The 21987-nt window shown below is 40.8% G+C and overlaps 1 protein-coding gene across 2 annotated transcripts in view; it reads left to right on the forward strand.

The window, feature by feature from the left end:
* Nucleotides 1–465: 465 nt before the first annotated feature.
* LOC140187870 (rab effector Noc2-like) overlaps nt 466–21987 on the forward strand; it is a 256759-nt gene continuing 235237 nt past the window's right edge. The window contains exon 1 of one of the 2 annotated variants that reach the window (XM_072243666.1): nt 466–870. The gene's annotated coding sequence lies outside the window, so the exon portion shown is untranslated. The remainder of the gene's footprint in view (nt 871–21987) is intronic. The other variant, XM_072243667.1, reaches the window with a different exon arrangement.

Genomic DNA, 21987 nt, shown 5'->3' on the forward strand with positions numbered 1-21987 from the left:
CCCCAGGTGAGTTTGGGACACCTGAGTAGGTGCAGTCTGCTGGCTGAAAGGACCAATGGGCGAAAGGGGGCGGAGCTCCGCCACACGTCTACAGCAGATGGCGCGCGAAGTCCCGGGAATATCAACCGCGCAAAAAAAAGGAAACTTTGAAAGGTTTTTCAAATAAGGACATACAATCAACCAAATGCAAAACCGGCGGTGTTTTTATACTGCAGAGAATTGGCGCGCAATGCTGGTGGATCTCTCATGCACCTACAGCCACTCGCGATCTGTAGGAGAGTGTGTAACCGCGTTGTCGTTGCTATAAACATTTACAAACAACAGTAGAATGGAGCCATAATAGTTCAGCATTTTAAACACAAATCACGTTCAGCACCCCCCCCAAACAAACAGTTAGTCTCTGAAGGGAAGTGTGGTGCTGAAAGGTGTGTGGAGTTACTCTGTCGCGCTGGGTGTGTGTGTGTGTGTGTGTGTGTGTGTGTGTGTGTGTGTGTGTGTGTGTGTGTGTGTGTGTGTGTGTGTGTGTGTGTGTGTGTGTGTGTGTGTGTGTGTGTGTGTGTGTGTGTGTGTGTATGTGTATGTGTGTAGGGGGGGAGGTGAATCTGCAGCCTGAACAACTCCCTCCCAGCTTGAGAAGTTTCGCGGTGACTGTAAAAGTCTCAGGTGAATGTATTCACTGAGAACCTTTTTGAGGAATAAAGGAAAAAAAGAATTACGACCATTTTCTGGGCGGTTACCACTCCACCCCCCTCGTCAACCGAGGCTGATCCCCAGCAGTCTGAACCCCTCCCCGGACAGAGAAAGGAGGCTCTCCTGCCATCAAGGAGACGTGTCACCGCGTCCCGCCACTGTACCGACACCCTGGTCCAGGTGAGTTCCCTGTGAGGGACCTGCGATTTATTTATGCCTTCCCTGATTGTCGGATGGTGGAGCGTTACGTCTGGCTCGGTGCTCAGATGAGTGCTGGACTCCCGACTCCCGGGGGAAGGAGTTACTGTTGGCCTTCCTGCTCCGGGTTTTCTCCGCGGTGAGGCCTGCCAACATTTGGGAGTAGTTTTACTTCTTCCGCCGTCCCGGCAAAAACATCAGCCCCTTAGACCTGTCAGATGGATCCAAAACGGACTCTGATGTTCAGAGAAACTGCTCACCAACTGCGAATCCCCTTAACTGGCTTGTTATCCCGCGTTCTGAATTGTGTGGACGTCTAATATAAACATTTGCATTGTGATAAAAATATGAACTGAAAACCCTCCATTCTTTCATTGCTATTTAGCTCATTATTTGAAATATTACGCAGGAACTCCCAAACAGTATATATTTCTGACTGTTTTATATTAATTGTAAGAGTCGGACCTTCTGCGGTCCCTGTGGCAACCAGTTGCATTCGCCTTAGTCATTCTACAGCTGAAATATTCTCCTGTTGAGAGTCCGTAGTTAATAACAGGATCACGCACAAGCTGGCATTTGTTTCATATTGCATTTTTGACCTTTTAATAGCTATTCAGCAGAGTTGTGGGGGCGGGAGCAAAGTTTTAGGTTTGGCTACACTCAACGTGTACCCAAATCGCAAAACCATGAAAATATGACAAATGTCAAAATAGGTGCGGTTTCCAGATTCGGTACTTGTTATTGCTCAGTGCTAGCAGGCAATAAAGTTCTTGGAATAGAGCCTTGGTTAGTTCTTGATTTAATTGGAATCCCCATAGATGTTCTATCACATAGTCATACTTTATTGATCCCGGGGGAAATTGGTTATCACCATTCGATCTGAAGCAGCTTGATCATCCCCCAACGTGTTTCTAGAAAACAAACATTTCCTAAACACCTCAATTGAGAAAGTAAGTCGATGCTTACTTTGATGAAAAAATAAGTTAATTGCTTTTGGTGTTGAATTGATAGTGTAAGGACAGTGTAGAATTACTGTTTTGAAGTAACTACATTGTTACTGATTTTACCCTGAGCATGCCCTGTTGCAATCAAATGTGGAGAGTTACAAATGTAGTTCTCATCATAAAATAAAAAATCTGCGAATATAATCTTTCACACAAGATAGTATTTTGTATTTAACAGACTTTATTTGGTAAATTGGTTATTGTCACATGTTCAGGGGTACAAGGAAAAACTTACATAATGTACATACTGATCAATTCATTACTACATGGAGTGTTGCAGTACAGATGCAGTGCAGGTAGATAGTAAGGTGACAGTGAGGTAGTTTGTGAGGACAGATATCCTTATTGTACTAGGGAACCATCTTATACTCTTATGACGACAGGATAAAAGCTGCCCTTGAGCCTGCTTTAAGGGTATCTTTTGCCTGAAGAGATGGGGAGGAATGTCCGAGATGGGTTGGACCTTTGAGTATGCCAGCTGCAAAGCCGAAGCAGTCAGAAGTGTAGATGGATCCAGTGGAGGTGAGGCTGGCTTCCACGAGGAGCTGAGCTGTGCCTCCAGTTCTCTGCAGTTTCTTGCCGTCTCGGGCAGACCTGTTAGCATAGCAAACCGTGATGAATCCGGATAGGATGTTTTCTATGGTGCTTCGATTAAAAATTGCTGAGGTGAGAGCGGACATGCCAAATTCCTTAAGCCTCCCGAGGAAGTAGAGCTGCTGGTGAGCTGTATTGGCTGCGGCTTCATTGTGTTTGCATCATACAAGCTATTGGTGATGTTTACCCCTAGAAACTTAACTCAAAACCCTCTTGACCTCAGCACTTTGACGTAATCAGGAGCTTTGCACTACCTCCATTCTTGAGGTCAATGACAGCTCATTTGTTTTGCTGATATTGTGGGAAAGGTTGTTGTCATGATGTTATGTCTATCTCTTTCCTGTAGACTGTGATCTGTGGTCAGAAAGTCAAGAAACCTTTTGCCTCAAATGTACGAGTGTGGAGATGAGTTTGCTTGCAATGATAGTGTCGAAGATGACCGTAGTCAATAAGCAAATAAACAATCATCTACCATAGTTGCCTTTATTGTCCAAATGCTTCCGAGATTAACGTTGGGCTAGGGAGATGGTGTCTGTCGTACATCTGTTGCTGAATTTCAGTAGGTCAGGGTTGTCTGGGAGGCTTGAGTTAATGCATGTCATGATCAGCCTCTTGAAGCACTTCATGATGGTGTATGTCAGAGTTTTGGATTAGTGGTCATTAAGTTAAAATAAAATGGTTATTGAGGTGTGTATATAGTACCATATACTGCCTTGAGATTCATTTTCTTTCGGGCATTTACAGGAAAATAAATACAATAGAATTTATGAAAAGAGCTACACATAATAAAGACTGACAAACAACCACTGTGCAAAAGAAGACAAATCATTCAAATAATTAAAAATAGTAAATAAATAATACTGAGAATATGAGTTGCAAAGTCCTTGAAGATGAGTCTATAGGTTGTGGAATCAGTTCATTGTTGAGGTGAGTGAAGAGATGATTGTTGGGTAGTAATTTTTCCTGAACCTAGTGGTGTTGGATCTATGGGTCCTGTACCCCCTAAACTGATGGTAGTGGTGAGAAGAGAGCATGGCTTGGATGATACATGTACTGCTACAAGAAAGCAGCTCCTTATAGATGTGCTCAATGGTGGGAAGTGCTTTGCCTATAACGGACAGAGCTGTATCCATCACCTTTTGTAGACTTTTCCATTCCTGGGCGTTGGTGTTTCCTTACCAGGCCATGTTGCAACCAGTCGAGATAGTCTCCACTGCGCATCTATAGAAGCTTGTCAAAGTTTTAGATGACATGCTGAATCTCCACTGACTTCTAACAAAGTAGAAGGCTGTCGTGCCTTTTTTGTGATGACACCTATGTGCTGGTCCCAGAACAAGTCCTTTGTTAAGACTATAAGATACACGAGCAGAATTAGGTCATTTGGCCCGTCGATTCTGCTCCGCCATTTCATCGTGGCTGATCCAATTTTTCTCTCAGCCCCAATTACCTGCATTCTCCCCATATCCCTTCATGCTCTGACCAATCAAGGATATATCAACCTCTACCTTAAATACACATAAAGAGTTGGCTTCCACAGCTGCCTGTGGCAAAGAATTCCACAGATTCACCACTCTGGCTAAAGAAGTTCCTCTTCATCTCAGTTTTAAAAGGACACCCCTCTGTTCTGAGGCTGTGTTCTGTAGTCTTAGACCCTCCCACTCTATCAAGGCTTTTCACCATTCAGTAGGTTTCAATGAGCTCACCGCTCATGCCTCTGAATTCCAGTGAATACAGGCCCAGAGCCATCAAACACCGTTCATGTGACAAGCCATTCAATCCTGGAATCATTTTCATGAACCCCCTTCGAGCCCTCTCCAGTTTGAGCACATCCTTTCTAAGATATGGGGCCCAAATCTGCTCACAATACTCCAACTGAGGCCTCATCAGTGCTTCATAAAGTCTCAACATTACATCCTTGAGATGGTAATGTCAAGGAATTTAAAGTTACTGACATTTTCTTCCTTCTATCCCCTAATGAGGGCATTCGGCTTCTTCCTCCTGTATTCAATAAACAGCTCTTTGATTTTGCTGATGTTGAGTGAGGGGTTGTTGTTATTGCACCATTCAGCCAGATTTCTAATCTCCCTCCTAAATTTTGATTTATCACCACTTTTGATGCAGCTCTGACTACATCCTTGAGGCCCTCCGTTGGTCGCAGTCAACCATGAATGTTGTACTCCAGCTGTCAACGTGATACTATATATATTTGGCTCTGGGTAATTGTGAACCCTTGCATGCCCCATGACATCAAACACCTCTTCCTTAATAGTGACCTGCTCTAAATTTTTATTTGTCATTCCCTGAATTCACTGTTGTCCACATCCTTCCTGGTGAATATTGAGGAGAAATAATAATTTAGCAGGTTGCCCACGTTGTCCACATCAGAGGCAGCTTTAATACCACTATGTCATGAAATTTCTTGCTTTGTGGCAGCAGTACATTGCAATACATGATAATAAAAATACTATTAATTATGAATTATATATTTTTAAAATATTATATTTAGATAAATAGTGCAAAAAGAAAAGGGGAAAATAGTGAGGTAGTGTTTGTGAGTTCACTGTCCAGTCGGAAATCTGATGGCAGAGGGAAAGAATCTATTCCTGAAACAGGCTCCTGTACATCTCCTTAATGGTAGCAACAAGGAGAGGACATGTCCTGGATGATGGGAGTCCTTAAGGATGGATGCCGCCTTTTTGAGGCACCTACACATAGATGACTTGTTTGGTGCTGAAGGGGATCCACTCTCATTGTCTTGCATCTAATACGCTTATAAAATGTCTTGTGATTTTCCTCAACCTACTGGCCAAGGACATTTTATGGCTCCTTTTTATTCTCCTACTTTTTTACTTAACTTCTCTCCAACACATTCTATATTCCTCAGGAGACTTCATTGATCCCAGTTTTCTGTACCCGCCACATATTTCTTTTCCTGATTTATATCTTCAGTATCCTTTGTTGTGTACAGTTTCCTAATCTTGCCTTTCACCCTCAGTGGAACATGCTGGCCTTGCTTTACTAACTCTCTTAAAAGACTTCCACTTCTTGGGTATCATTTTACTCACAAGCATCTACTCCCAATTTACTGCCACCAGGCTTTTCTTCCACGATTGAAATCAATCCTCCCCTAATTAAGACGATAAGACCTTAAGACATAGGAGCAGAATTGGGCCATTTGGCCCATTGGGTCTGCTCCGCCATTCAATCATGGCTGATCCTTTTTTTTCTGCTCCTCAACCCCAGTTCCTGGCCTTCTCCCCGTAACCTTTGATGCCATGTCCAATTAAGAACCTATCAATCTCTGCCTTAAATACACCCAATGACCAGGCCTAAACAGGTGCATGTGGCAACAAATTCACCGTCCTTTGGCTAAAGAAGTTTTGCCACATCTCTGTTGTGAAAGGGCACCCCTCTATCCTGAGGCTGTGCCCTCTTGTCCTAGACTCTCCCACCATGGGAAACATCCTTTCCACATCTACTCTGTCTTGGTCTTTCAACATTTGAAAGGTTTCAATGAGGTTCTCCCTCATCCTTCTGAATTTCCAGCAAGTACTGACCCAGAGCCATTAAACGTTCCTCGTATTATAACCATTTCATTCCTGGAATCATCTTTGTGAACCTCCTCTGGACCCTCTCCAATGCCAGCACACCTTTTCTAAGATGAGGAGCCCAAAACTGTTCACAATATTCAAGGTGAAGAAGCCTCACCAGTGCCGTATAAAGCCTCAGCTGTTGTATTTCAGACATCTTGAAATGAATGCTAACACGGGATTTGCCTTCCTCACCACTGACTCAACCTGCAAGTTAACCTTCAGGGTGTTTTGCCCAAGGACTCCCAAATTCCTCTGCATCTCAGATTCCTGGATTTTCTCCCCGTTTAGAAAATAGTCCACTCATTTATTTCTACTACCGAGGTACATGACCATGCATTTGCGAACATTGTATTTCATTTGCCACTTTCTTGCCCATTCTCCTAATCTGTCTAAGTCCTTCTGCATCCTACCTGTTTCCTCAACACTATCTGCCCCTTCTCCAATCTTTGCATCATAAAGACCTTAATTTAAGGACCAACCTTATCCCTTTCCTTAACTACCTTGAAAATTTACACAGTTATGGTCACTGCCCCAAAGTGTTCCCTTCCCCGACTTGCCTGGTTCCAATTCCCAGGATAAGGCTGAGTGCTTCTCTGTTTCCAGTAGAACTCTCGACATACTGTCTCAAAACATGTTCTTGGATGAACTTAAGACATTTTGTTCCATCTTGGCCCCTTGCATTAAGACGGTCCTGGTTAATTCTGAGAAAGTTAAAATCCCCCTGTTGCATTTACATCTTTCTGCAGTTAGTTTACATATTCATTTTTCTATTTCCTGCAGACAGTTGGAAGGCTTGTAGTATAACCCCCTCCCCCAGCAAAATGATTGCCTTTCTCCTAAAGTAAAGGCATCTGTTAGTCTTGTGAGACCATGGGCAAGGTTGTATGGAAGACCAGCAGTTGCCCATGCTGCAAGTCTCCCCTCTCCACGACACCAATGTTGTCCAAGAGAAGGGCATTAGGACCCATACAGCTTGGCACCAGTGTCGCCACAGAGCAATGTATGATTAAGTGCCTTGCTCGAGGACACAACACGTTCCCTCGGCCAGGGCTCGAACTTCAGGTCGCTAGTCCAATGCCTTAACCACTTGGCCACGTGCCCACTGAAGTCACTAAGGACTTTCTCCTAAAGTCTATCCAGATGACCTCATTGGATGATCCCTTGGGGATATTCTCTCTAAGTATTGCCTTTATATCCTCCTTAATCAGTAGTGCAACTTTCCCTTCCTTTTTCACATTCTATCTGTCACATGTGAAATTTCCATAGCATGGGGAATAATGCTACTAGTCCTGCACTTGTCCCAACCTATTTCCATAATTAGAATAGCATCATAAATCTAGTAGTGCAGTAGGCGGGGAGATGTTGAAGATGGATCAGGAAAGCCCAGAAGGAAGAGTCCGGTTAAGAAGCAAGAAGGAGTAAGCACGCTGTGCTGCATTTACTTCAATGCAAGGAGCTCACAGGTAAATCTAATGACATTGGAGCATGAATCACCCCTTGTTCCCTACCATCCCCCACAGCAAAAATAGATAAACTCTCCCAAGCAGCGTGAACAAACCTTCTTACTCAGTTTGTTGTAACCAGTTCTTCTTTTACACATCCCACCTAATCCAGAAGCTGTGCTCGTGATCCACATTCACAAAGCCACACCTTCTGTTCCATCTTCCCATTTCAATCCTCACCAGCACAACGCAGGGAGTAATCTCGAGATACACAATTAGCACTTGGGTTTTGTTGCATAGATCAGTGTTCATCATTTAGCATTTCACCAATCCACATTCATTACCTGGTTTGATAATTTTAATGAGGTGCAGTTCGTCTTCTGAAATAATTTAAATTTTGAATCCACATTTTATGCAGTTTTTGCTGGATTTCTTCTTGCGTGCTTTTCATTTATTGAAGAGCACAGTTAAGCATTCAAGTCTTGAACTAATGAATACTTAATAAAATTTGAGTGCAAAAGAAATGAGACCAAGTGGAAGGTGTTGATAGTGTATGAGCAGTTATAGGTCTTAAAAGTATGAAAATTGTATGGGAGGAGAGAAAGACAAAGAAAAGTAAGTCAAAAAACAGATGCTGGAAATCTGGAAAGTGTGTGTGTAGAGAGAAGCAGAACTTACATTTCAGATCAGTGGGCTTTCATCAGCACTGGAAAGTCAGGATGAATGATAGAGAAGAAGGGAGATGTGAAAGGATGGGGACCAGTGTTAATCCAGAATACACAATTGCTTTAAGTTTATTTTAAAGAATGCTTGTTAATCATGACTGATTAGTCTGGTAAAGTAAAAATAGAGGAAGATGAATGGGATATTGGAATAATGGTCAAAGGCGGGTGTTTAATGAAGGTTATTACGAGCTGAATGGATTCATTGTTTTAACCTTCTGTCAATGATGAATGTAGCAATGAGTTATAGAGCACTCCAGCACAGGAGCAGGCCTCCTGCCCATCTAGTCTGTGCCAGCCTGGTATTCTGCCTAGTCCCATTCTCAATTTTTGACCTGAGATAGGGGAGGCTGTTGATAATTGGTGAGCGCTGTATTCCACAGAGGGGAGGATGGTAGGCTGATAAGGAGTGTGAAGTGCGTTTTCTGCGCATTTGATGGACTCGTCCCTTTTTATACTTTATTAACCCCTGTGTTTTACCGACACGTCTGATGGTCCAATGTGGTGATTTTTGAATTATGATCTTCTGAGTCATTTCACTGCACTAGTGCAACAATGGAGTCAAAAAAAGTCCGTCTTTACAATGAAAGCTACTTATCAATGGGTTTTGCTTGGACTGGTGATCCAAGTTGTCCTATTCCATTGTGCCCAGTCTGTGGCAAACAACTTACAAATGCAGCAATGGTTCCAGCAAAATTGAAAAGACACTTAACTACAAAACACAGCCACAAAAATGCTGACTATTTTAAACGGCTATTGGAATCTCAAAACAAGCAGAGTAAACCTTTTGTTCATAAAGTCACAGTCAGTAAAAGGAACAAGGAGGCATGTTATTTAGTAGCAGAACTTATTACCCAGAAAAGGAAAAGTCACACAGTTGGTGAGAAGCTAATAATGGCAGCATGTAAAATTACAGTGGGTAAAACGCTAGGACATGATGCGCTACCAGAAATTGAAAAGGTTTCATGCTCGATGATGATGGCTGGTTCTTCACTTGCGAAGATCAGGAGGGAAGAAGAGTCCTCAGGAGCGACGGCACGATCGTTGTTGACTGTAGAGGCCAATTCTGGATCTGTAGACTCTGCAGCAGTAGGGACACGGGAACAGCTGGGATGAGGGCATTTGGGTAGTAGGATCCTTCCTGTATCTCCTCTTCTCTTCAGTCACTTTTCTGGATTCCTCAAAATTCTTGGCTGCGCCTTGGATCAGTATTCTCTGGTGGTCTCTGTCACAAGCCAGCTGCTGCCACTTGTTGACCTCAATATTTGCTTGAGGGAGCTGCTGCTTAAATTGGTCTTTGTACCTCTTGCGTTGGGCACCAATGATCTCCCTTGCCCTGAGAGAGTTCTCTGTAGAGTACTGCTTTTGGTAATCTGGAGTTGTCCATGCAGAGCTGCCTGAGCACCAAAGTAGCTTCAATGGTTGGAAGTTAAGCCTTCTCCAGGACCTTGTTGTCGGAGACACGATCCTGCCAGCTGATACCCATGATGGAGCGGAGGCAGCGCTGATGGAAGCACTCGAGCAAATGGTTATTTAACAGAAATTTATTATGTTTGCCTTATGAGTTTTAAGAATTTATGAAGGGGAAAGAAAGAGATCAATTTCAAGAAAGGTAAGCTAACCATAATTATCTGTTTTTTTTCAAGAAAGGTTGGCTAATAGTTCATTCTCTACTCAAAAGAGCATTGACAATTATTTTTTGATTATTCTATCTACAACTAATGGATCACGCTAATGTATCATGAGTAGTAGATATAGTAATTTTTACTCGGGGGTTCCCTGAAACGTGAACATTATTACAAGGCTTCCTCCAGGGCAAAAAGGTTGAGAAAGCCTGGTATATCCTGTCTTTTAAAATACTTCCCAATAATTTACCCGTGACTAATGTCAGGCTCACCAGTCCATAATTTCCTGGCTTATTCTTAGAGCCTGTCTTAAACAATGAATCAACATTGTCCTCCTCAGTTGTCCGGTATCTCACCCATAACTAGTGCCATTCTAATTATCCCTGCTAGGGGCCCTGCAGATTCTGCACTAGCTTCCCTCACGATCCAGGAGGACACCTTGTCATGGCCTGGTGATTTATCCTCCCTAATTCGTCTCAAGACAGCAAATAATTCCTCCTCTGAAATCTGTACATGGTCCATGACCACACTACACTTTTGCCTCAGTTCTGCAGATTATGTGCCCATCTCTCGAGTAAATACAGATGGAAAAAAAATTCATTTACGATCTTCCCCATCTCTTTCAGCTCCATGACCACGCCGATCTTCAAGAAGATCAGTTTTGCCTCTTGCTATTCTTTTGCTATGGAAGCCTTTGGGATTCTCATTCCAGTGAACTTGCTGATCTTTGGGGAATATGGGGTAACAGAGCCTCAGTGAGTTTCAAGGGAGTCTAAGAATTAGGCCCTAAATGGTGTAATAATCATGATATTTTGAAAGTACAGAAGTCATTACCCTCTTTCATAATCTACAATGTGAAATTGATGTGCAAATTTTGCAGATGATAATGCACTTTCATTTGAAGGAATTGATTTGAAATCTGGTTGAGTAGATAACGTTAACAAAGATTTGGTTTCGCCTTTTGTGTTTTTGTTCTTTTAGGTTCACAACAAAAAATAGTCACACTAAACGCAATATCCTAAGAGTAATGTTGGTAGGGTACAGTAAAACTCAATTTGCTATCTAATTGTTTGGAAATCCTGATGGGTTAACATTTGGATTATTAGGTGATGTTCCTGTACTTGCCTGAAATTCACCAGGGTTCATTCTGCTTTCTTCACTGCCTTGAAACTCACCGGGTCCATGTTTCCTGTGTTCCTTTGAAACTCATTACAGCTCCGTTTCTCACCCTCCCTTGAAACTCACTGGGGCTCTGTTTCTTATGCTCCCTAAAATCATTGGAAGATGTATTATACTGCTGTGTAGTATTCTTAAAAAAATTAAGTTGAAAGAGTGTTGGGGCAGTAATCAAAATATCATCCAAGTGCTCAGAAAATCTGCTAATCTGGTACCATTGGTCTCCAAAATGTGCCAGATTAACTGAGTTTTGCTGTATTTAGAAATGGCCCTTACAGTTGTAGAGTTTTCTGATATATTTTGTATTAAGTGGAATAATTTGTAATCTGTCTGACAATGAGGGTGACAGTGGAATATAAGAAACTGATAACTGGAACTTTTACAGGCAAGTAAATAAGCATAACAATAATTAGAATCAGAATCTGAGTTAAAGAATTAATATTTGGGCATTAGGACATGGCTGAAAACTAAGTTAATATTTTGTATTTGCCTTCACAGCAGAAGAAACCCAAAAACAAACATAAAATTGTAGGTAACTAAGGGGCAAGAGTGAACTAAAACAAGAATTGTTCGAGCCAAACTTCACAAGACTATGAACTTACAAAAACCCCTGGACCTGTTATCTGTATCCTAGGTTTCCAAAATGGGTAACTTCAGAGAAAGTATGGTCATCAGTTTTCATTTTTCTGAAGGGTCAGAAGAGTTGAAAACAGTGAATGTAACAATCTGAGCCAGCTGGTGTAACAACACCGTTTATTAACAAAACGCTGAACTCATTATAAACTGAATGATAACCAAGATCTTCAAAAACATATCATGAGTAATCACAGTGTAAGAAATATTTAAGAATTCTTTGTGGATGTAACCACCAATGTAGCTGAAGGGGAGCCAATGGATACAATGTATCTGGACTTGCGTAAGACATTTTGTAAGATGCCACATGACAGCGTGCTGCACATGATAAGACCTCGTGAGGTCAAAGACTATGCTAGGAGCCTTGGAGAGCAAATATAAAACATATGCCATTTTCAGGCTGACAAACTGCGATTTATCTGAGTGATTATTTCTGGGTTTTCAATTACAGTACATGCAATCTCTATTAACGATGTAGGTGACTGGACTGAATATAATATATCCAACACTGGTGAGACTGAGATTCAGAAAACAGAAGAGGTTAAATGAGTGGGTATAAAGGTAGCATGTAGAACACAGTGAGATTATGAAAATGTTGTTTAAATACTGTGTGATTATTAATCTTAATAATCAGAAATGCCTGTACAAACAAATATGAAATTAACATGCAGGCAGAGGAAGTAATTAAGTAGACAAATGACACACTGCCCTTTAATGCAAGGGAAATAATCACAGGAGAGGAAGTGTGGCTGCATCTGTACAGGGATTGATTGGAGCATGCCATACGGTTTTTGCTTTAGTTAGCCAATGGTATAATTGGCTTAGGTGAAGTGTAATGAAGGTTAGTTTTAAGATGACTGCTGTTTTAGGAAGGAAAGTTCACCAAAATAAGCATGTGTTCCTTGGATTGCAAAACAAGGAAGGTGATCTCGCTAAAGCATGAAATTTTGAGAAATATTGACAGGGTAGATACTGGATTTTACACCAGATTGAGATGAGAAGGGTCTTCTTCTCGCATTATGGTGAGAATTTTTTATAACTTGTAGTAATGAAGGGTTTTAAAAACTGAATAGTTTTATTCTGATTTGAGGTGCGGCAAAAAAAATGGTAGTCCGTTATCTGGCCCAGTTATTAATGCAGATTGTTATCTAGTGGTTCAGAATCCAACCTGGATGTGCAACTACAATCAAAACCAGTAATTAGGTTCATTATCGCTAACATGTACTTAGTGCACATTATTAGGCACACCTCATTAATGTAAGTATCCAATCAGCCAATTATATGGTAGCAACTCATCGTATAAAATGATGTGGACATGTTCAAGAGGTTCATTTGTTCCGAAGAGATGTCAGAATCGGCAAGGGAGGTGGTTTGAGTACCTTAGAAACTGCTGATGTCCTGGGATTTTCATGCACAACAGTCTCTAGAGTTTACAGGGAATGGTCTGAAAAACAAAAAAAAACATCCAGTGAGTAACACACATCAAAGTTGCTGGTGAACGCAGCAGGCCAGGCAGCATCTCTAGGAAGAGGTACAGTCGACGTTTCAGGCCGAGACCCTTCATCCAGTGAGTGGCAGTTCTGTGGGCAAAAAAAGCTTTGTTAATGAGAGAGGTCAGAGGAGAATGGCCAGACTGGTTCAAGGTGACAGGAAGGCAACAGCCACTCAAATAACCACATGTTACAAGGGAGGTGCGCAGAAGAGCATCTCTTGCATGTATAACATGCCAAACCTTAAAGTGGATGGGCGACAGCAGCAGAAGACCACATCAGGTTCAACTCTTGAGTGTTCAGTATGTCATGAGATTTGTTGCACTGTGGTAGTAGTACACTACAAGCTGTAAGAAGTTACTATAAGTTGCAATAAAAAATAAAATAAATAGTGCAAAAGAAGAGTAGTCGGGTATAGTTCATGGCAGCAGGCCCTGATAGGGAACCTGGTAGGGCTCTGAAAACTTGTGCCAACCGACTGGTGGGTGTATTCAAAGACATTTTCTGCCTCTCACTGCTATCGTCGGAAGTTCCCATCTGCTTCAAAAGGGCAACATGAGCTGCTTTAATGACTATCGCCCAGTAGCACTCACATCTATGGTGATGAAGTGCTTCTTCAGAGGTTGGTCATGGCAGAATCAACTCCTGCCTCAGCAAGGATCTGGACCCGCTGTAATTTGCCTATCGCCACAATAGGTCTACAGCAGACAAAATCTCATGGCTCTTTATATGGCCTCAGATCATCTGGGCAATACAAACACCTATGTCAGGATGCTATTCATTGATTATAGCTCAACATTTAACACCATAATTCCTATAGTCCTTATCAAAAAGCTACAGAACTTGGGCCTCTGTATCCCCCCTCCCCCACTGCAATTAGGTCACCAGCTTCCTAACCAGAAGACCACAACCTGTGTGGATTGGTGATAACATTGCTGACAATCAATACTGGTACAACTCAGGGGTGTGTGCTTAGCCCACTGCACTACTCTCTCTTTAGCCATGACTGTGTGGCTAGGCATAGCTCAAATGCCATCTATAAATTTGCTGGTGATACAACCATTGTTAGCCGAATCTCAGATGGAGGCAAGAGGGTGTACAGGGGCGAGATATACCAATTAGTTGAGTGGTATCACAGCAACAACCTTGCACTCAATGTCAGTAAGACCAAAAAACTGATCGTGGACTTCATAAAAAGTAGGAGAAGGGAACAGAAGTGGAGAAAGTGAGCAATTTCAAGTTCTTGCATGTCTATATCTCTGAGGATCTAACCTGAACCTAACATATTGATGCAGCTATAAAGAAGGCAAGGCGGTGGCTATATATCATTAGGAATTTGAGGAGATTTGACTTGTCATCTAAAATACTTGAAAACTTCAACAGATACACCATGGAGAGCATTTGGACAGGCTGTATCAATGTCTGGTATGGGGGGGGGTCTACTGCACAGGATTGAAAGAAGGTACAGAAAGTTGGAAAGTTATTCAGCTCCATCTTGGGTACTAGCCTCCATTGTATCCAAGACATTTTCAAAGAGCAGTACCTCAGAAAGGCATTGTCCATTATTAAGGATCCTCATCACCAAGGACATGCCCCCTTCTCATTGTAGCCATCAGGAAGGAGGTACAGAAGCCCGAAGGCACACACTCAGTGATTCAGGAACAGCAGCTTCTTCCCCTCTGTTGTCCACTTTCTAACATATGTAATGAACCCATGAGCACTACATAACATTTAAAAAATTATTTCTGTTTTGGCACTATTTTTAATGTTAACTTTTTAATATACACGTGTGTGTGTGTATATATATATATTTACTGTAATTCATGTTTTCTGTATTTATCATGTATTCCATTGTACTGCTGCTACAAAGTTAACAAATTTCATGATGTATGCCAATGATATTAAAGCTGACTCTGATCCTAGACCATTCAGAAATCTGATGGCAGAGTGGAAAAAGCTGTTCTTAAAATGTTGAATGTGCCTTTTCGGGTACCTGTACCTCATCTCTGATGGTAGTAACAAGAAGAGGGCATGCCCAGGGTGGTGAGGGGTCTTAATGATGGATGCTGCCTTCTTGAGCAATGCTCCCTTTGTTTTTTTTTACACCTGTGCAGACTAACCATTGCTCTGAGCAGGAACTTTTTACATGGCCTGAAAACTGCACGGCACTTTAAATGTTTGTTTTGTAATATGCACACTATGAATACGTAGAATGAAAATTGAAAAATCACATACTTAGGGTTTTATTAATTGAAGCGTATAATGAAATACAGTATTGACATCAATGGATCTGGGGTTGAGAGGGTGAACAGCTTTGAGTTCCTCGGCGTAAACATCACCGAGGAGCTCACGTGGTTTGTACATACCGACTGTGTAGTGAAAAAGGCATAACAGCGCCTCTTTCACCTCAGACGGTTGAAGAAGTTTGGTATGGGGTATAGGGGTATAATTGAGAGCATCCTGACTGGCTGTATCACTGCCTGGTATGGGAACTATACTTCCTTCAATTGCAGGACTCTGCAGAGAGTGGTGCGAACAGCCCAGGACATCTGTAGATGTGAACTTTCCACTCTTCAGGACATTTACAAAGACAGGTGTATAAAAAGGGCTGGAAGGATCATTGGGGACCCGAGTCACCCCAACCACAAACTGCTCCAGCTGCTATCATCTGGGAAACGGTACTGCAGCATAAAAGCCAGGACCAACAGTCTCTGGGACAGCTTCCACCAGGCCATCAGACTGCTTAATTCATGTTGATGCAACTGTATTTCTATATTATATTTAGTATAAATTACTATAATGGCACATTGCACATTTAGATGGAGATGTATAGATTTTTACTCCATGTATATGAAGGATGTAAGTAATAAAGTCGATTCAATTCAACAAAAAAAATCTTTCAAGTTTCATAAACTTTTTCTCATCTGTATTACAAATTCTATGTCTATGAACACTATCCAGATTAATTTTGCATCCTGATGCGACATATGTCTTACTCCTCATTAGATCATCCAAATGCTCTACTTCTAGTCTGTTTCTGGATTTACATTTGATTGAATTCATCAGATTGAATCCATGCTTGTAGTCAGCGCTACAAGATTGAAATGTTCCAATGATGTCAACAAGATCTGACAGTTCTTGAAATTCTTTGTTTCCAGGCACGTAGTTCAATGTATCAGTGAACATCTTAATTGAACCAGTCTTAACTTTCTCAGAAACAACAAATTTGAAATCACAGTATTGCTGCGATATTTTTGAGGCAATGCTTTTGTTGCATTTCATAATAGTAGCTGAATTTTTTTGTCGTTGGTACAACGTTCTCTTTTCCGAATTCAAAGTTGGCTGTGGTCAGGACGATGGGCTTGCTGTGCTACTGACATGAAGGCTGGGGTCTGGAACTTCATTGCTCAGGAACCTGGGTAAGTTTACTGCTGAAATCAAGATCTGAGGTGCTTGTATACTTCCTGAACTATTTAAACTCAACAAGTTTAATAGAAAATCTGTTACAGTATACTACTGTGTAACATGTAAATAAGGTGAGTCAAAGTATGTTTGCCTATTAAAATTGGAGTAACATCCAATAGTACAGAAAATTGGCTTGTCTAGGATCACTGAAGCCCCAAGTGTGCTGGGTTAATGGCATTGAAGTACGGGGCAAAAACTGTTGAAGCCTATGATCAGATAAGCCACTATCTTATTGAATGGTGGAGCAGGCTGAAGGGGCCCTGTGGTCTTCCTCACCTCCTGGTTCTTATGTTCAAGATGCATGACTGTTTATTGTCATTCTGCAGTACTAGTGTAAAGGAAAACAAAATGGTTGTTACTCCAAATATGATACAGCATTTAAAAAAAGCACAATAAGCATACAGTGCATAACAAAAAACCTCAATAAATATAAAAGCAATCCTATAAAACACAATGTTGTATATACAGACTGATTATATGTACATAAAGTGACATTAGATGATGAGTATGTATTGGTGGTGGGTGGAGAGGGGGGTTTGTAGGTGGAGGTGTTGATCAGCTTGGTGGCTTCAGGGAAGCATCTGTTTCTGAGTTTTGTGGTCCTGGTGTGGATGCCGTGCAGCCTCTTCACTGATGGGTGTCGTGAATTGTATAGATTTGGACTATTGTTAAATATAATTATAGTAATTGCCATTACCATGAATTTTTAAGGGAATTTTCAATCCTAATTTTACTATAAAGTGCACTACTCCCCAAAATTATCCAAATGTGGGGAATATTTACTGCATATAATTGCAAAGGGCTCAAAAGGTGAACCTATTGTTAAACTGGTTGCAATGTATCACCTTAATTAAACTGATGGATGGAGGTTGTGTTCGTAGAAAAGAGAATTAAAAATGTCATGACAACAGTGAAAAATTAGCCATTGTTGAGTAGCAGTCTTCCAGCGTTATTGATTGCATTTAGCTTTTAACAAATGTTTTGTACGACATTGCTGTTATCTAATTAATCTAATGACAAAATAGTCTTTATTGCTTTTCTGGAGCCCACTTCTTTGTTGTCGTCTTTCGTCAAGGTTGGTTTGTTGTGTAACCTGTCAACGATGGAAAAATCTTGTCACTTTAGGCCATTTTTGCACTTCTGTTTGCTTTTGAGAAGCTTTTGTAGTTTATTTTTACTGAATTTGTCTCTGTTCTTTGCTAAATGAAGCAGACTTTTGGCAACTTGAAAGCTATGTTCAGCCCTGACCTGGGTTTCTGACTGTGCTTATCCCTTCCTTAACAATCATCACCTACCGTATATCTCTGACCTCTGAGATGACTTCCATTCTGCACTTAGCAATTCTGTTTTTTTTTAAAGGAGGTAACTGAGAAGATTGATGATACACTAACTAAATAGTCTTTAGTAAGGCTTTTTTCAAGCTCCTGCAGGACCTAAGTGCTGACCCAGGTGAGCTGGCTAATTAGATCCAAAATTGGTTTGATAATAGGAGGCAAGAGCTGGTTGTGGAAGGAAGCTTTTCTGATTGTAAGTCTGTGAAGATGGGTGTACCACAGGATAGCTGCTGGTATTTTTGTTGTTAGTGATGCATGATTATGTATTATTTACTTGAAAGCAAATATAGATATATAATTAGTATATTTGCAGATAACACTAAATTGGCAGTTTGTAGATAGCAAGGAAGGTGGGGTAGAGATCATATGGAAAGTTGCACAGTGTATTTGCATTTGGAATTGAGTCCTAACAAGTGAGAAGTGATGTTTTTAGGGAAGCCAATTAGTGGCAGGACATATAAAATAAATAAGACCATATATCACAGGAGCAGATGTTAACTCCTTCATTCCCGGCTGAATTCGTGTGAACCTCCTCTGGATACTCTTTGATTCTAGCACCTCCATGCTCAGATAAGGAACCCAAAAACTCATATTCCAATGCGGTCTTACTCCAAATGGTAGGATTTTGTCATAATGGTACCAGAATCTGATAATCACCATAATCCAAATGGTAGGATGCTATGGAGTCTTGATAAACACCCAGGCCTGTGGGTTCATGCTCATACTTCTCTAAAATTGGCAACACGGGTAGATGGGGTGATTGCAGAAAGCATACTTGCATACTTGGCTTCATAGGTTGGGATATAGAATATTAAAATTGTGATGTTATGTTGCAACTTTACAAAACACTGGTCAGACCTTTTGGAATCTACTTTTTATAAAAATAATACTTTTTATAGGATTTGCACTTTTTAACAAACTCATAAATTTTTCACACTCACTGGCAGAAAGCGATATAGCAGCTAAACCAACAGTTTATCAACTTCCTGATTTTTTTCATTGTCTAAGTATTAGCACATTACCCACATGATGTAATTGTTTTAATTATGTAGCCTATTAACCAGTTTATCTTTATCTAAGGACTTTCTTATCTTATCCATAAAAGTGATAGATTTTTCAGAGGCACCATTTTAGCCTCTTCTTTATTCCATTGTCCTAGGATTAATTCCCCTGTTAGCATTATTTCTTAGCTCTTTATTTAGTTTGCCTAATATTTGTATGTTTGTACTCTAAAATAAACTGAAACCTTGGAATTAAGACTGCTTGCCATTGCTGACTCGCAGAAGAGCCTAAAGATCAGAAATTAAATGGAGATCCAACAGACCACACCTGAAGTATCGTTTGCATTTCTGGTTGATATGACTATAGGAAGGATGTGGTTGCACAGGAGAGAACGCAGGAAATCTCCACCAGGATGTTGCCTGGAATGGAGAGTGATAAAAGACATAGTTAAGGGTAGATAACCAAAATGCTTTTCCCATGCTTGTGTTATCCACAAAAAGATGGAATCAGTTTAAGATGAGAGGAAGGAATTTGAGAGGAAGTCTTTTTTTTTAACACAGTGGTTAATATCTGACTGCCAGAGGAGGTGATGGAGTCCAATACAGTCACTGTGTTTAAGAGACACTTAAACAGATACTTGAATAGCCAAGGCATAGAAGAATATCGACCCAGTGAGGACAAATGTCATTAGTGTAGATGGTAAGATGGTTAGCATGAATGTGATGAGCCAAAAGGCCAGTTTCTTTGCAGTACAACTCTATGAAACTCACTTGGATGAACGTCTAGTTGGCAGGCAAACTTTTATTCTCTGATACCTTTCCTGTCGAAAGGTACAAATTCTCATCCTTTAACTCTTTATCTTGCTTTACCTCCACTCTTCCTGCCTGCCCTCGTGGCATTTCAGGATTCTAGGACCACACCCTCTCAGTGGTTCCAAATTTGAGCTCTCACTGTTTCTGGACCTTGTACTCATACATCCGTTCTGCTTGAGCAGGAAGTCCTCTTCCAGATGTAAATAAATAAACAATGTCATGTTTAAGAATCACTGATCTCCGGTAAGTGAAAAAGTCACACTTTCTTTCCATTGCATGGTTTCAGTATTTATTCTCTTGCTGGTACAGGATCAGTAAACTATTCAAGTAAGACATCGCAAACACGAGGAAATCTGCAGATGCTGGAAATTCAAGACATTTGTGAGATTCGCCTTCAGTGCTACCAAGATTCAGCACTCCACTGAATGCTACTAAATCAATCACTTTAATTATCTTGCTTGTCTATACCTCTTTGTGAGGTGCCTTTCTACATTTCTGTGTACCAGTGCTTTAAAATAGATGGGAAAAATAAGTTAAACGTTTGTACAGAAATAAGTTCCTCCTACGCACTTTATTTCTTGGGAAAACAGGTGATATAACCTGCTGAGCAAAATACCAATGATGTGATGTAGTATAAATGAAATTTGATTTATTTTGTTGTATGTTGATAATACTATGTAGGATTCCTGCGATTTTGACAAAGAAACTATCTCAATGAGTAAAATCGCATAAATTACTGTATTTTTAAAAATCTTGGTATCCTGTTAGATTTATTTATTGAGCTACAGCGCAGTACAGGCCTGTCCAGCCCTTTGAGCGAAACTGCCCAGCAACCGCCGATTTAGTCTAGCCTGATCGTGGGACAATTTACAATGACCAGTTAGCCTGACCAGCCGCTACATCTCTGTGGGAGGGATCTTCAGGGCATCAAAGGGTATGGTGAGAAGGCAGGTGTATGGGGTTGAGTGGGATTCGGGATCAGCCATGATGGAATGCCGGAGCAGACCCGATGGGCTGAGTGGCCTAATACTGCTCCTATGTCTTATGGTCTTATGGAAACTAGAGCACCTGGAGTAAATCCATGCGGTCAAGCAGGGAGCATACAAACTTCTTGTACGCAGCGGCAGGAATTGAACCCAGGTTGCTGGTACTGTAAAGCACTGTGCTAACTAACCACTACATTGCTGGTACTGTAAAGCACTGTGCTAACTAAACACTACACTGGTGGTACTGCAAAGCACTGTGCTAAGTAACCACTACACTGCTGGTACTGTAAAGCACTGTGCTAACTAACCACTACACTGCTGGTACTGTAAAGCACTGTGCTAACTAACCACAGCACTGCTGGTACTGTAAAGCACTGTGCTAACTAACCACTCCACTACTGTGCCATCCCATGGGGAAAAAAAAAGTGAGTTTCAACTTGAAATTTGTAGACAATTTGCTAGCAACTGCAGTTACTGGAATATGTTTAATTTATGTGATTGGCAAGGCTAGTTGAATATCGGTGTAATTCCAATCAGGGTAAATCTGGTGATTAATACCATAAAGTTCTGTTCGATGTGTTAGAATTAATATGCAGTAAGAATTCTTTATTCATGGCAGATTGGAATTTTACAGAATATATGAAGCATGAAAAATCTAAATAGCACTTTTTATTGTTCAAGTTCAACTTCAAATTTATTGTCATTCAACCGTACACATGTATACAGCGAAACAAAACATCATTCTCTGTGGGGCAAGGTGCAAACCAGAGTGCGTAAAGCACATACAGTGACAAAATGAAGTAAAATTAGAACAAATCTCTCAGTGGCATGGCTTGAAGATTGACAGATTTACATAAAGTGTGAGTTATATGTTTATGTAAGACAGTATAATGTTACTGACACTAATGTATCAGAATCAGGTTTAAGGTTACTGAAATATGTTGTGAAGTTTATTCTTTCGCAGCAGCTATACATTGCAATAGATAATGATTAAAAACTATAAATTTATATAGTTATCTATATTTGTATAAAAAAGAAAAATAATTGTTGCAAAAAGATTTGAAAAAATTGCGAGGTAGTGTTCGTGGGTTCATTATCCATTCAGAAATCTGATGGTGGAGATGAAGAAGCAGTTTCTGATACGTTGTGTGGTTGTCTTCAGTCTTCTGTGCCACCTCCTTGATGGTAGCAATGAGAAGAGGGCATATCCTGAATGATGGG

Source organism: Mobula birostris, chromosome 25 (genome assembly GCF_030028105.1).
Source record: "Mobula birostris isolate sMobBir1 chromosome 25, sMobBir1.hap1, whole genome shotgun sequence".
Classification (NCBI taxonomy): Eukaryota; Metazoa; Chordata; class Chondrichthyes; order Myliobatiformes; family Myliobatidae; genus Mobula; species Mobula birostris.